At 39.2% G+C, this 15,194-nt stretch overlaps 1 non-coding gene across 1 annotated transcript; it reads left to right on the forward strand.

Annotated features, from left to right (window-relative positions):
- Nucleotides 1-907: 907 nt before the first annotated feature.
- LOC112753518 (small nucleolar RNA R71) lies at nt 908-1,014 on the forward strand. The gene has a single exon (XR_003177903.1). It is a non-coding gene; the product is annotated as a small nucleolar RNA R71 (small nucleolar RNA).
- Nucleotides 1,015-15,194: the final 14,180 nt, after the last annotated feature.

Below are 15,194 nucleotides of genomic sequence, written 5' to 3' on the forward strand. Positions count from 1 at the left end.
TTCTTGGTGATCCTCTTCCTATTTCTCTGCTGATGTATCTCCAGGTTGTTCTAATGGTTTGTTCGGCTCTTCCTCTATCCCCTTATCACTTATAGTGACCATCTTGCAATCTTCCCATCTGACCTTCTTTGCTTCACCTCTCGGGTTCTTCTCTGTGTCACTTGGGAAGCTATGAGTAGGTTTGGGAATCTTTTCAGAGAGGTATCCCACTTGAAATTTCAGCCTCTGAATGGTGTTTCCCTGGTTTTTGAGATTAGCTCGCACCTCCTCTTTGAACACCTTGTAATCTTGAATCTCTTTGCATATGCCTTCAAGTAGAGTCTCAATCCTTGATAGTCTTTCTTCCGATGATGGTGAGTTCAGATTGGAGGGATAAGAAGGGCCATTTTGGCTTTGGTATGGATGTTGAGGTGTGTTATTAAGTGGGTGCTGATATGATCTCTGTGTGGAATGTTGATTTCCCCACCCAAATTTTGGGTGGTTCCTCCAACCAGAATTATAAGTCTTGGAGTATGGGTCATGGTTCTGCCTAGGTGGACTTCCAATGTAGTTGGCTTGTTCCTGATCACCCTCAGCTTCTTCATTCACTCCTTCTTGAGCTGCTGTTGAGGTGTTGATTACTGCTACTTGACTCCTCTCCATCTTCTTGGTAAGGTTAGCCAGTTGCTTGGTGATCATCTTGTTTTGAGCTAGCAGTGCATCTACATTGTTTAGCTCCATTACTCCTCTAGTGTTGCCCCTTTCAGAAGCATAGAAGTAGTCATTCTCAGCTACAGTCTCAATAACATCTATGGCTTCTTCAGTGATCTTTTTCTTGTTCAGAGATCCCCCGGATGAGTGGTCTACTGCCTTCTTTGATTCATAAGAAAGACCTTCATAGAAAATGTGTAACTGCACCCATTCATTGAACATATCTGGTGGGCACCTTCTTGTCAGATCTTTAAACCTCTTCCATGCTTCATATAGAGTCTCACCATCTTGTTGCCTGAAAGTTTGAACTTCAGCTCTCAACCTGTTGATTCTTTGAGGAGGATAGAATCTCGCCAAGAACTTGTTCACCACATCTTTCCAGGTTGTTAAACTCTCCTTCGGGAAGAATTCTAGCTATTTAGATGCCTTGTCCTTGAGTGAGAAGGGGAATAGAAGTAGTCGGTAGGTGTCAGGATGAACACCATTAGACTTCACAGTGTCACATATCCTCAGGAAGGTGGTTAGATGTTGATTAGGATCTTCTTGAATACATCCTCCAAATGAATAGTTGTTCTGAACAAGGGTGATGAGCTGTGGCTTTAGTTCAAAATAGTTGGCATGTATGGTTGGCTTTTGGATGCTACTTCCACAGTTTCCTGGGTTTGGATTGATGTAGGATCCCAGAAATCTTCTCTCTTGCCCAGCATGATGCACTGGGCCTTCTCTGCCATGGCTGTGAGCCTCTTCTTCATGATGGTTCTCCATATTCTCATCCATGTCTGGTTCAAAATACTCATCTTCTTCCTCCGTACCAACTACTCTATTTCCTCTTGCTTCCCTCCTTAATCTAAGGAAGGTTCTCTCATGTTCAGAATCAAAAGAAGTTGAAGCCCCGCTTCTTCTATCTGTCATACAACCAATAAGGCAAAAGCAAGAAGGGGGTAGATGCAGAGAGTATTCTTGTTAGAAATGTTGTTAGTGTGAGTGATGCAATATATCAAACAGTTAGTGGGTCAGTAAACTAAATAGTAAAAAAAAAATGCACAAATAACACCACAAACGGGTAAAGGGTAAAGGGAAGGAAATAACTAAAACTGAAAGTAAATTACACAAATGAAATTAAATCAAACAAAAGAAAGAAAGATGCTCAAACTAAATATCCACCAATTTAATCATTGTTGATACAAAATCAATCCCCAGCAACAACGCCATAAACTTGATGCACGGAAACTTGTCTCTCAACAATTTCCCTCGGCAAATATACCGAATTGTCGTCAAGTAAAAACTCATAATAGAGTGAGGTCGAATCCCACAGGGATTCATTGGTCAATCAACTTTAATTAGAGGAATGTTCTAGTCGAGCTAAGCAGAATTTGATGTGAAAGTTGCAAGAAATTAAATGGCGGAAAGTAAATAGAAGAAAATGTAAATGTTGGGAATAAAGAGCTGAATATAAATGACGGAAAGTAAATTGCAGAATCTTAAATGGGGAACGGGGAATTTAGCATGAAAGTAAATTGCAGAAATTAAAGAGAATGGGTAAGATCAGAAATGGGGGATTCATTGGGCTTAGGAGATGTTGCATTCTCCGGATCAAGTTCATTTGCATCTCTTCCTCAATCAATGCATTCATTGATCTCCTTGGAAATCTTAAGTGATTGAACCCCAATTCCTTGGTAATTCAATCTCTCAAATCTTGATCAATAGCTAATTCCTTGGTCCAATTGCTCATGAGAAGATATGAAGTATGGTCACTGATTATACCACATGTATTTCCAAATCAAAGTGTTGGTGGGATTACATGTCACTATATCCATCCAGACCCCAATTTGGTCCAACATGAGAAAGCTTTTCTATCATGATCTCTTTATTCCTCTTCCAAGGTTCTGAAGAGATCCAATTATGAATAGCTTCTTTTCCAAGATAACTACCCAATTGAATGAAGATTGAAAGCTTTCTAGTAAAATCAAGAGAAAAGAAAGAAGAAGAATAATGAAAACTATTGTTGATCCATCAAATTACAACAGAGCTCCCTAACCCAATGAAAAGGTTTAGTTGTTCATGGCTCTGGGAATGGAAAACAAAGATGGAGAGTGCATTCTGAAAGTAAAACTAGAAGTTGCAGAGAAAGTAAAATTATACAGAGTGTAGTTCTCCCAATCCAAAAGTTCTTCTCTAGTTCAAAACTACTCCTATTTATACTACTCTTCTCATCTTCGAGTAGGCTGTTCAAGTCTTGGATATGGGCCTTTTGATCTTGAGTTAAAGCAGTTATCATCTATAGTTGGCTCAGCTTCACTTGCAGAGAAAGTGTGCAGTAGGCATGGACTTTAGCTTAGGGCGTTAGTGGTGTTAACGTTAAGTGAAAATGTGGGGTCGAGAACGTTAGTGACAATCACCTTTTTCACTAACGTTCCTAACCCAAAATGGTCCACGTTAACTTCAACATTAGTGGCACTAACGTGACCACTAACGTTGCCTCTTGGCCCTTCACAAATGTTACTGGGGTTTACCTTTCCCAATAACGTTGAGAGTACCCCTTTCTCCCTACGTTAGAGTTCACGTTAGTATAGTTAACGTGACCTTTAACGTAGGCTTGCCAAATCTTTGAGAGCATTAGTGACACCTACCTTTTTTACTAACGCTCCAAAATGCCCCTTTCCCACGTTAGTGCCTCACGTTAATTACATTAACGTGACCACTAACGTGGTGTTGATTGCCATCTCCAACGTTAGTGACAAAGGTGAGTGTCACTAACGTTGGCTCATCATCCCTTTCCTCCACATTAGCTTCCACGTTAACGTAATTAACGTGGCTCATAGTGGCTTAGTCCAACGTTAGTGACAAAGGTGAGTGTCACTAACGTTGGCGATTCCTTGCTCCTTCCACGTTAAAGTTCACGTTAACTAAGTTAACGTGGCTCTTAACGTAGCTAATATGGGCTTAGTCCAACGTTAGTGACAAAGATGAGTGTCACTAACGTTGGCATTATCTTTCTCTTCCACGTTAGAGTTCACGTTAACTAAGTGAAGGTGACTCTTAACGTGTGATGAGTATTTTTGTGGAAAAACGAATTTCTCCAAAACACCCAAAACTAACCGGCAAGTGCACCGGGTCGCATCAAGTAATAATAACTCACGGGAGTGAGGTCGATCCCACAGGGATTGAAGGATTGAGCAATTTTTGTTCAGTGGTTGATTTAGTCTAGCGAATCAAGATTTGGTTGAGTGAATTGTGATTTGCAGAATTTAAATTGCATAGAAAGTAAAGGGAATGGGTAAATTGCATGAAATTAAAGAGAACTGAAATTTAAAGTGCTGAATCTTAAAGAACAAGAAATTAAATGGCAGAAACTTAGAACGCAAGAAATGTAAATTGCAGAATCTTAAAGTGCAAGAAATGTAAATGGCTTGGATTGTAAAGGGAATTGGGAATTGGATTTGCAGAAATTAAACAAGGAAAAGTAAAATTCAACAAGCAGAGGAGTAGAAGATAACTTGGATTGAACCGGATCTAAAAATAGAATTATAAATGAGCATGAAAAGCATTAAACAGAGGATGTAAAATTGGAATTTAGATCTCAGGACCCAAGAGACTAGATAACCAAGTCTAGATCTCAATGCCTTCCTAGATCCAACAAGAACAATTACAAAGGAAATGTAAATTGCAAAGAAAGTAGATGAAGAAGCAATTAACCGAAACTGAAATTCAATTAAGCAGAGAATTAAACAAGATCCCAAGGTGAGATTGAAACAGATTTCCTTCAATTCTCCAACCCAAGATCCAAGACAATTGTAATTGAGATTAAAAGCAAGAAAACTAAGAGGAAGGGAATTCAATTCTCCTTCCCCGAGACTTAGAAATTAAAATTCACTCAACACCAAAAGCTCTCCGAAAACTCTTTATGAAAACTAAAAGGAAAGCTCCCCGAAAAACTTAAATCCTATGCTATTTATACACTTTCTTCAAATGGTCTTCAACCCTTCAATTGGGCCTTTGCTCTTGATGGAATTGGGTTGATAGAGGCCTTGGTTGATTGCTCTTAGAGTTTGGAGAAGAACCGAATTGAACCGGGTTTGGAATCATGAAAGCTTGAGTAAAAGTTTGAGTAAAAGTTTGAGGCAGACTTTTACTCAAACTTTTCACATCAGCCACCCTCTTTTGTTGATACCAACGTTGGGGCAAAAGTTTGGGGTCAAACTTTTGCTCCAACGTTGGCCTCCCCTTGCACACTCATGGCACCAACGTTTGCCAAAAAGTTAGAGGCAAACGTTGCCGCAAACTTTTGCTCTCCAGGGTGTGTTGTTCATGCGCCAACGTTTGCCAAAAAGTTTGAGGCAAACTTTTGCTCCAGCTTTTTGCCCAAAAGTTTGCACAAAAGTTTGAGGCAAACTTTTGGTCCAGCTTTTTGCACAAAAGTTTGCACAAAAGTTTGAGGCAAACTTTTGGTCCAGCTTTTTGCCCAAAAGTTTGTACAAAAGTTTGAGGCAAACTTTTGGTCCAGCTTTTTGCTCCCTGGTTCATTTTCACTTATTCCAAAAGTTTGAGCTAAAGTTTGAGGCAAACTTTTGCTCAAACCTTTTGCCCTCTCTTCCTCCTAGCCATTCCTCCTTGCTTCAACCTTTCTCCAAGCTTTCTTCACCTAACATTAATCAACCAAACACATCAAAGCTATGCTCAAAACCATGAGATATTCATTCTTTCATAATATGTGACAATTATAGCATAAAACCTCATGAAATAGCATGAATTCATACATGGTTGATTAAATCAAAGGAAGCATGAAAATCTACCCAATTGGCTTGCTTATGGCTCAAGAAAGTGCATAATTCAATTGAAAACAAAAGAAAAAGGCTAGTGAAACTAGGCTAAGATGACTTGTCATCACAACACCAAACTTAAAGCTTGCTTGTCCCCAAGCAAGAAATGATTTATTGAGAAGAAAGAATGAAATGGAAGAGGATGTTCATGCTAGTAGAGTGTTATTAGTAGTTCATGGGGTTTTACATGGATATGTACACACTCACCTCTTATTGACTCTTAAGCCTAGAAAGTCTCCTTCAAGCTTCAAGTAACATACTGCTATGACCTCTCATTATTCCTTTATCCTTGGCTATTATCTTGTTCATAAGCTTTATTTGAGTGTCATGTGTAGCAAGTTCATTTCCTTTTCTTTATACTTGACACATTATTCACTATAGACACTTGGCTCACATTCCTTCTTAGAACATTGATGCCCAGCACCTCTTTGGGCTACTAAATGCCTTGTAGTTAGGTTGCTCTTGATAGTGGACTTTCAGCTGATGATCCCGGGTTAGTTAACCCAAGTCATCAAGTGTTGATGCACTCCAAAGAGCTTAATAATCCAAGCAGATCCTAATACAAAGACACCACAGGCATATGTTCTAAGGTTTAAGCTATTGGTGTCCAGCTTTGTTTCTTTTTGTTTTTCTTTTGTTCTGCCACTCTTTGGCTATTTCTTTTTCTCCCCTTTTTTTTCTTTCTTTTTTGTTTTTCTGTCTAACCAAGGACTTTTATTTGATTGAGATTCATAGACAGTAGGCCACTTTATACTTAGAAGGGGACATCCTAGTTCTTTTATTCACCAAAGTGAGCTATTATACAATCACACATACACACCACCACTTACTTTTATTGTACTTCTATCTAACAGAGAACTATCTCACTTCACATTCAAACATTTCTTTTATTGAATTGAAAATGCAGGGGACAAAGCATGCTTTTTGTTCAGTGAAAGTAAACACACAAGCACACACATAGACTAGCTTACTTATTTTAAGAGAAACAAACAAGATGCAAAGACTATTAATTATAATAACTACTTAAAGATGCAAGGACCACTTAAAACAGACATAATGCATGTTTTTTCTTTGTAGTGATGAACAAGGAGCAAGTCCACCTTTTATTTGTCATGCTTTTTCTTTCTTCTTTCATACACCTGGTTGCTGGTGTTCCCTGTGTCCATGTCTGTTGTCTGTTGATCCCGCCAGAAACCAGCTCTATTCATCGCTTCCTCTACTCTATCCTCAAGCTTCATTGCATTGCTTACTTCTATCTCACTTCTCCTTTTGAAGAATTCATCAAAAGTTGGAAAAGCTGGATCCATGTTGTGCAGATGCTCTCCAATATAGTTCAGCTTGATTTGACTATTTATGTTGTAGTCGGCTTGGACTTCATATCTTGCATCTTAGAGTGTTGTGAACTCTTTGAGAGCCCTCAAATTTTCAGCTTGCATTTGTTCCAACTTTCCAAATGATTCATGAGATTGAAAAGCATGCTCTTCTTGCATCACAAGGAATTTTGACTCAAATTCACTTTGTTTGTTCATCATTCTTAGCTCCCATTCTTCTTGTTCTTGTTGGTTTTTCATGTATAGTGAATGGTATTCCTCTTGCCTTTCTTGAATTCTCATGTACTGTTGTGATAATCTTCCAATTGCTTCCTGCATTTGAGTCATGTCCAGATTGTTATGTAAAGGAATGTGCTGCTGTTCCTCCTCCTCTTGTGGCTCTTCTTCCTCTTGTAATTCTTCTCCCTCCATTGGTTCTTCTCTTTGCCTTCTTCCATGTAGTCTTCGGTCTTGACGTGCTTCAGGAGCCATCATCATTCTTTCAATGGTTATAGGCATGCCTTGGCTTAACCACATTGGATTCTCCTCTTCCATTGGCACTTTAGCCTTTGCACACAACCTCCAAATGGTACTTGGATAGTATAACCAAGACCCGGCCGAGTTCTTCTCAGCAAGCTTTTGAATGTCTTTTGCCAGGATTTCATGAACTTTTACCTCTCCTCCCACAATAATGCAATGCAACATAACAGCTCTATTCTTGTTAACTTCTGAGGTGTTTACTGTGCCCAGAATTGATCTTTTCAACAACTCATACCATCCCTTTGCTTCCAGGGTAAGGTTAACTCTCTTCAAATACTTGTATTTGTTCTTGTCATCTCCTTCCCACTCTGAGTTCTCCATACAAATATCTCTAGCAATCCCATCATAATCCGGATCACCATTTACCCTTTGGTGGTATCCCGGTTCACTAAAGCGGACTGATTTTAGTCCCAAGACTTTCTTGATTGCATCCGAGCTAAAGTCTACTTCCACTCCCCGCACATAGCTCTTGTATGTTAGGGCCTCACTCATGTCAAGCCTTGAGACATTGGCATAGAACTCTCTTATGATATTAGCATTGATTCGGGTGATTGGTGATATGAGTTCCTCCCACCTCCTCTTTCGAATTTTGTCCTTCATTTCTTGGCATCCATCATCCGGCAGCAAGAGTGGAATTTCTGGATATATTTTCTTCTCATTCATCCATTCAATTTGCATCTGATGGTACCGAGATTTGAATTTCCATCGGTCATATTCAGGGGTGCTCTCCTCCACCATGGGATCTTTCCCTCTTCTTCATTTGGTTCGTGAGGAAGAGGCCATGATCACTTGGTTGTTTAAGACTCTTGAGGTTAAAAGAAGTGTGAAGAATATTGGATATTTTGATGTATATTTAGAGCAAGAAGAAATTTGAGGCTGAGCTTATTATGATGAGAAATGATGAAGGGAATGGAGTTTAAATGGTTGTGGTGCAAGGATTCGATCATATGCATGGCTTGAAGGTGGTGTGTCATTTAAATGAACAATGAAGGGCTAGGATGCTATTGGATACTTTGTGAATCAAAGGTGTGCATGTAAGGATGAATGAAGACAAAGCTTGCTTCTTCAATTGTCTTTGCCGTGATCATCTCAAGGAGTGGCAGATTCTCTTTTTGAGGCATGTGATGAGATTTTGTCCTCATGCTATGCTTTCCTTTGTCTTGTCTCTTTCATAGAGTGTTCTTTGACCACCTAGTCATCACAACAAGACAACACACATTAGCTTTATCAAACCGTGGCAATGGTGCTTTTTTTTCATTAACACTATATGAATCATCATTCCTTACATCCATTTGAACCGTGGCTTTTCTTGGAAGACACCAAACTTAATGTTTGGTCATATAGTTGAAAATATGTGTTTCTTCCTCCAACTAGTGAAATTGAAATCCCAATGTCATTCTTGGTCAAATGTTTATAAGAAATGTTTTCATCATAATTTTCCTTTTTCTCTCTTTTTTTTTTCATGAAGGATCAATTGTGTCCCTAAATCCGTGCATCAAAGTTTGGTGAACACCAAACTTGTACCTTGCTTAAGGGGTAAATGTGAGATGCTAGTAGTAAATCACAATTGATGCCTTCATCACAGAATATGATTTCTTTTTAATTGAAAAGTCTCAGTAAGAGATAATGTATGATCATTGATGCATGATTTTTTTTTTTTCATGAGAAGAGAAACACCAAACTTAGTGTTTGGTCATATGCTAGGCATATAGTATGAAAATGTTTGTAACACTGGTTTGGTGTGCTTGAAGGCACACCAAACTTTAGAAGTCTTAGCATATGTAAAAATATTGCATGCATTCATTAAGTACGTCTATGAAAATAAATTTCATGCTCAGATGATCATAGCTTATTGAATTTAAAATGACATAAATCTTAAATCATGGGTTGCCTCCCATGGAGCGCTCTTTTATTGTCACTAGCTTGACATTGGAGCTTTCTTTTATGGTGGTTGAGGATTGTAGTGCCTCAACTTGTCTCCCCTGACTGTGATCCTCCTCTTTGTTCTCTGGTGTTCAATTTCAGCATGTTCCAACGAGAGTATGTTGCTGACATTGTAATAGTCATCAGTCTGTTGGCTTGCTCCCAGTTGTTGATATATCAATTGCACTTTGTCACCTTTGGAAAGTCCTTCTGTTGGAATCTTCCTGTTCTTCCAACCCCTATTTGTTTTGTTTCTGCGTTCCATCCCTTTTTTTGTTGATCTTTCTTTTATGGCTGTAGACTTACCTTGGGGATTTCTCTCTTCAGTAGCTAATACTCTAATATCCTCTTGGACTTTTTCATCCTTCTGCACAATCTTCTGCCTTGGGATATTGTTGTGAATCACCTTGTCAATTTCCATAGAGTCCATCCTCCTATTACTAAACTGGGCTTCTGGTAATACTTTCAGAGTGACACTCTTATCATGCATCCTGAGAGTTAGTTCTCCTTGCTCTATGTCTATGATAGCTCTAGCAGTGGCCAAGAATGGCCTTCCCAGGATAATAGAATCACCATCATCCCCATCTGAATCCAGAACCACAAAATCTGCAGGGTATATGAAATTGTCCACCTTGACCAGAAGGTTTTCAATCATATCCCTGGGGTATACTGTTGACTTATCTACCAGCTCTAGAGATATCTGTACTGGTTTAGCTTCCTCTATATGCAACTTTTTTACCAAGGAGGATGGTATTAAGTTGATACTTGCTCCTAGATCGCACATTGCTTTACTGATGGTTAATTCCCCAATGGTGCAAGGTAGCAAAAAGCTCCCTGGGTCCTCAAGCTTAGGAGGAAGTCCTTTTTGAATCAGAGCTCTGCATTCCTCAGTAAGCAGTATGGTTTCTTTCTCATCCCAACTTCTTTTCTTGTTGATAAGCTCCTTCAAAAACTTGGCATACAGAGGCATTTGCTCAAGTGCTTCAGCCAAGGGAATATTGATTTCCAGCTTTTTGAAAGTCTCATGGAACTTATGAAAATGTTGGTCCTTAGTCTCTTTGTTGAACCTCTGGGGATATGGCAGTGGAGGTGTGATGCTCTTTCCTATTTGCTGTTGTCCCTGAGTTACTTCTTCTGAACCGTGTGGTTGGTTGTCCTTCTCTTTGAGTTTCTCAATGCTCTTGTTTGGCATCACAACTTGATCCTTGGTTTCATCTGCCTTTGTTTGCTCCTCATCTTCTATTGGCCTTTTGCTGCTCTCTGCTTGCTTCTTTGTAGTGTCATTATTGTTCATCAATGTTTTTCCACTCCTTAATTGTATTGCCTTGCATTCTTCCTTAGGATTTGGAATTGTGTCACTCGGCAGAGAGCTTGAAGGTCTCTCAATAGAGATCTGCTTGGAGATTTGCCCCATCTGCCTCTCTAGGCTCTTTATGGAGGCTTCATGGTTCTTGGTTGTCATTTCCTGGTGTTTCAACATTTTATCCATCAAGGTCTCCAAGTTAGTGAGTCTTTGAGATTCAGGTGATACTTGAGGTGGGTTATGAGATGTGGGTGGTGGATGGTAGGCATTTTGGTTGGTGGGTTGGTTATTGGATTGGTACTGGTTGGGGTTGGGGTAGTTGTCTTGAGGTTTTCTGTAGGGGTTCTGGTTAGTTTGTTGCTGGTTGTGGTTTTGGTTGCTTCTTGGGTTGTTTTGGTTTGAGTTCCTCTGCCATGGTTGTTGGTTTTGGGTATGATTATCTCCCCATCTGAGGTTTGGGTGGTTCTTCCAGGATGGATTGTATGTATCACCATACACTTCATTTGGTCCTTGGTTGTGCATATACTGTACTTGCTCTTGTTGTTGTTCTTCTTGAGTTTCTTCATTTTGCCCCCATGTGGATGATGGTTGGCTTGTATTAACTGCTGCAACTTGGAGGCTATCAATCCTCTTGGCCATTTGCTCAAATTGTTGTTGAATTTGCTGCTGCATCATCTTGCTTTGAGCCAAGATTGAGTCCACTCCTTCTAGCTCCATTACTCCTCTCCTTTGTGATGGTTGGCGATTTCTTTGGTGAGCAAAGAAATATTGATTGTTGGCCACCATGTCAATAAGATTTTGAGCTTCTTCTACTATTTTCATCAGTTGCAATGATCCTCCAGCTGAGTGGTCAAGTGATTCTTGAGCCTTTAGAGTGAGTCCTTCATAGAAGTTCTGTAGCTTGTCCCACTCAGTGAACATTTCTGGTGGACATTTCCTCAGCAGAGCCTTGTATCTCTCCCATGCTTCATACAGATTTTCAGCATCCAATTGTGTGAATGTTTGCACCTCAGTTTTCACCCTGATGACTTTTTGAGGTGGATAGAATTTGGCTAGAAATTTAGTCACCAAATTATCCCAGCTAGTGATGCTTCCTTGAGGAAAAGTTTCAAGCCACTGTGCGGCCTTGTCCCTTAATGAGAACGGGAACAACAGAAGCTTGTAGGTCTCAGGATTCACGCCATTGGACTTGACAGTGTCACAGATCCTTAAGAAGGTAGATAGATGTTGATTTGGATCCTCCAATGGTCCTCCTCCAAACGAGCAGTTGTTTTGGACTAATGTAATGAGTTGTGGCTTCAATTCAAAGTTATTTGCATTGACATTAGGGGTGAGAATGCTGCTTCCACAATGTCTAGCATTTGCAAAGGTATAGGAGGCCAAAACTCTTCTCTGGGGTGGGTTGTTATTGTTGTTGTCTGCTCCACCAGGTGGATTGGTTGAATGTTCCTCCATATCTTGGAATTCTTCTTCTGATTCCTCTTCTCCAACAATATTTTTCCCTCTTTCAGCTCTTCTTAACCTCCTGAGAGTTCTTTCGTCTTGTTCATGAAAGGTGGGTGTGGTTCTTCTTGTACCTGACATACAAGCAAAACATAAGAAACACACAAACCAGTGACACTTCAATCTACTGCTAGAATGAAGTTTTAGTTAGCTTAAGCAAAAATTCAAACAGTTAGCGGGTTAATTGAAAATTAGAGAAACAGAAAATAAAAATGCTAGATCTAGATCACCACCTCACTTAATCATTGTCAATCTAATCAATCCCCGGCAACAGCGCCAAAAACTTGATGAGTATTTTTGTGGAAAAACGAATTTCTCCAAAACACCCAAAACTAACCGGCAAGTGCACCGGGTCGCATCAAGTAATAATAACTCACGGGAGTGAGGTCGATCCCACAGGGATTGAAGGATTGAGCAATTTTTGTTCAGTGGTTGATTTAGTCAAGCGAATCAAGATTTGGTTGAGTGAATTGTGATTTGCAGAATTTAAATTGCATAGAAAGTAAAGGGAATGGGTAAATTGCATGAAATTAAAGAGAACTAAAATTTAAAGTGCTGAATCTTAAAGAACAAGAAATTAAATGGCAGAAACTTAGAACGCAAGAAATGTAAATTGCAGAATCTTAAAGTGCAAGAAATGTAAATGGCTTGGATTGTAAAGGGAATTGGGAATTGGATTTGCAGAAATTAAACAAGGAAAAGTAAAATTCAACAAGCAGAGGAGTAGAAGATAACTTGGATTGAACCGGATCTAAAAACAGAATTATAAATGAGCATGAAAAGCATTAAACAGAGGATGTAAAATTGGAATTTAGATCTCAGGACCCAAGAGACTAGATAACCAAGTCTAGATCTCAATGCCTTCCTAGATCTAACAAGAACAATTTCAAAGGAAATGTAAATTGCAAAGAAAGTAGATGAAGAAGCAATTAACCGAAACTGAAATTCAATTAAGCAGAGAATTAAACAAGATCCCAAGGTGAGATTGAAACAGATTTCCTTCAATTCTCCAACCCAAGATCCAAGACAATTGTAATTGAGATTAAAAGCAAGAAAACTAAGAGGAAGGGAATTCAATTCTCCTTCCCCGAGACTTAGAAATTAAAATTCACTCAACACCAAAAGCTTTCCGAAAACTCTCTATGAAAACTAAAAGGAAAGCTCCCCGAAAAACTTAAATCATATGCTATTTATACACTTTCTTCAAATGGTCTTCAACCCTTCAATTGGGCCTTTGCTCTTGATGGAATTGGTTTGATAGAGGCCTTGGTTGATTGCTCTTGGAGTTTGGAGAAGAACCGAATTGAACCGGGTTTGGAATCATGAAAGCTTGAGTAAAAGTTTGAGTAAAAGTTTGAGGCAAACTTTTACTCAAACTTTTCACATCAGCCACCCTCTTTTGCTGATACCAACATTGGGGCAAAAGTTTGGGGTCAAACTTTTGCTCCAACGTTGGCCTCCCCTTGCACACTCATGGCGCCAACGTTTGCCAAAAAGTTAGAGGCAAACGTTGCCGCAAACTTTTGCTCTCCAGGGTGTGTTGTTCATGCGCCAACGTTTGTCAAAAAGTTTGAGGCTAACGTTGGCACAAACTTTTGCTCTCCAGGGTGTTGATTTGTGATGCCAAAAGTTTGCCAAAAAGTTTGAGGCAAACTTTTGCTCCAGCTTTTTGCCCAAAAGTTTGCACAAAAGTTTGAGGCAAACTTTTGGTCCAGCTTTTTGCCCAAAAGTTTGCACAAAGTTTGAGGCAAACTTTTGGTCCAGCTTTTTGCTCTCTGGTTCATTTTCAGTTATTCCAAAAGTTTGAGCTAAAGTTTGAGGCAAACTTTTGCTCAAACTTTTTGTCCTCTCTTCCTCCTAGCCATTCTTCCTTGCTTCAACCTTTCTCCAAGCTTTCTTCACCTATCATTAATCAACCAAACACATCAAAGCTATGCTCAAAACCATGAGATATTCATTCTTTCATAATATGTGACAATTATAGCATAAAACCTCATGAAATAGCATGAATTCATACATGGTTGATTAAATCAAAGGAAGCATGAAAATCTACCCAATTGGCTTGCTTATGGCTCAAGAAAGTGCATAATTCAGTTGAAAACAAAAGAAAAAGGCTAGTGAAACTAGGCTAAGATGACTTGTCATCAACGTGGCCAATTGCCCTTTTTGGAGCATTAGTGGCACTCACTTTTACCACTAATGCTTGGAGCTTCCTTTTCCTCCACGTTAACTACCACGTTAATGTAGTTAACGTGGTATTTAACGTGGGCTATGATGGCTTCGAAGACGTTATTGGCGATCACTTTTCTTATTAACGTGGCAAGCTAGCTCCCATTCCACGTTAGTGGTCACGTTAATTAGACTAACATGGCTACTAACGTGGCTTTTCCTTGCTTCATTTGTCCTGAAATCAAGCAAATAAAGTGCATCAAAGCTCTAATCCAAGTAATGAGTCATGCATCATCCAATTTGTCATTAAATTCATGCATAATTCTCATGAAATTATATAAAATTCACAATGTTTTCTTGAATCAAGATGTAAGTGAAATTCTACCCAAAACTTGCTTATTTCCTAAGAAAATGCATGAAACTACCCTAAAACAGTAAAGAAAAGGTAAGTGAAACTGGCCAAAATGCCCTGGCATCACTTTCCAAGAATATATGGAACTACATGGTGGACACTAAATTGGAGGGAGAAAACTTGTCCCAAAAGTGCAAAGATGAACATGGTATCAACCTGTAGTAAGCCCAGCTGACTAACGGCGAAAATTATTGTTGGTCTAGATTTTCTCTTATAGAAATAAGAATTTCATTGTAAGCATTGCTCCAAACCAACAAACAACTCTCACATCAAATTAAAATATGGTTTTGTCACATGTAACAAACCCCAAATAAAAATTAACCGGAGTATTTAGACTCCGGGTCGTCTCACGAGGAATTGCAATGAAGTGTATGCTTATTGGCTATGAAGGATGTAAGGGGGGTTTGGTTGATAATTGGGCAATAAAATAAATGGCAAGAAAAGTAATTCAAACAAGTAACTAAAGAAAGAAAGTAATAACGAGAGACATTCATGGCAAGGGTTGAGATCATAGGCTTTCTATC

The sequence above is a fragment of the Arachis hypogaea genome, chromosome 15, assembly GCF_003086295.3.
Source record: "Arachis hypogaea cultivar Tifrunner chromosome 15, arahy.Tifrunner.gnm2.J5K5, whole genome shotgun sequence".
Taxonomy (NCBI): domain Eukaryota; kingdom Viridiplantae; phylum Streptophyta; class Magnoliopsida; order Fabales; family Fabaceae; genus Arachis; species Arachis hypogaea.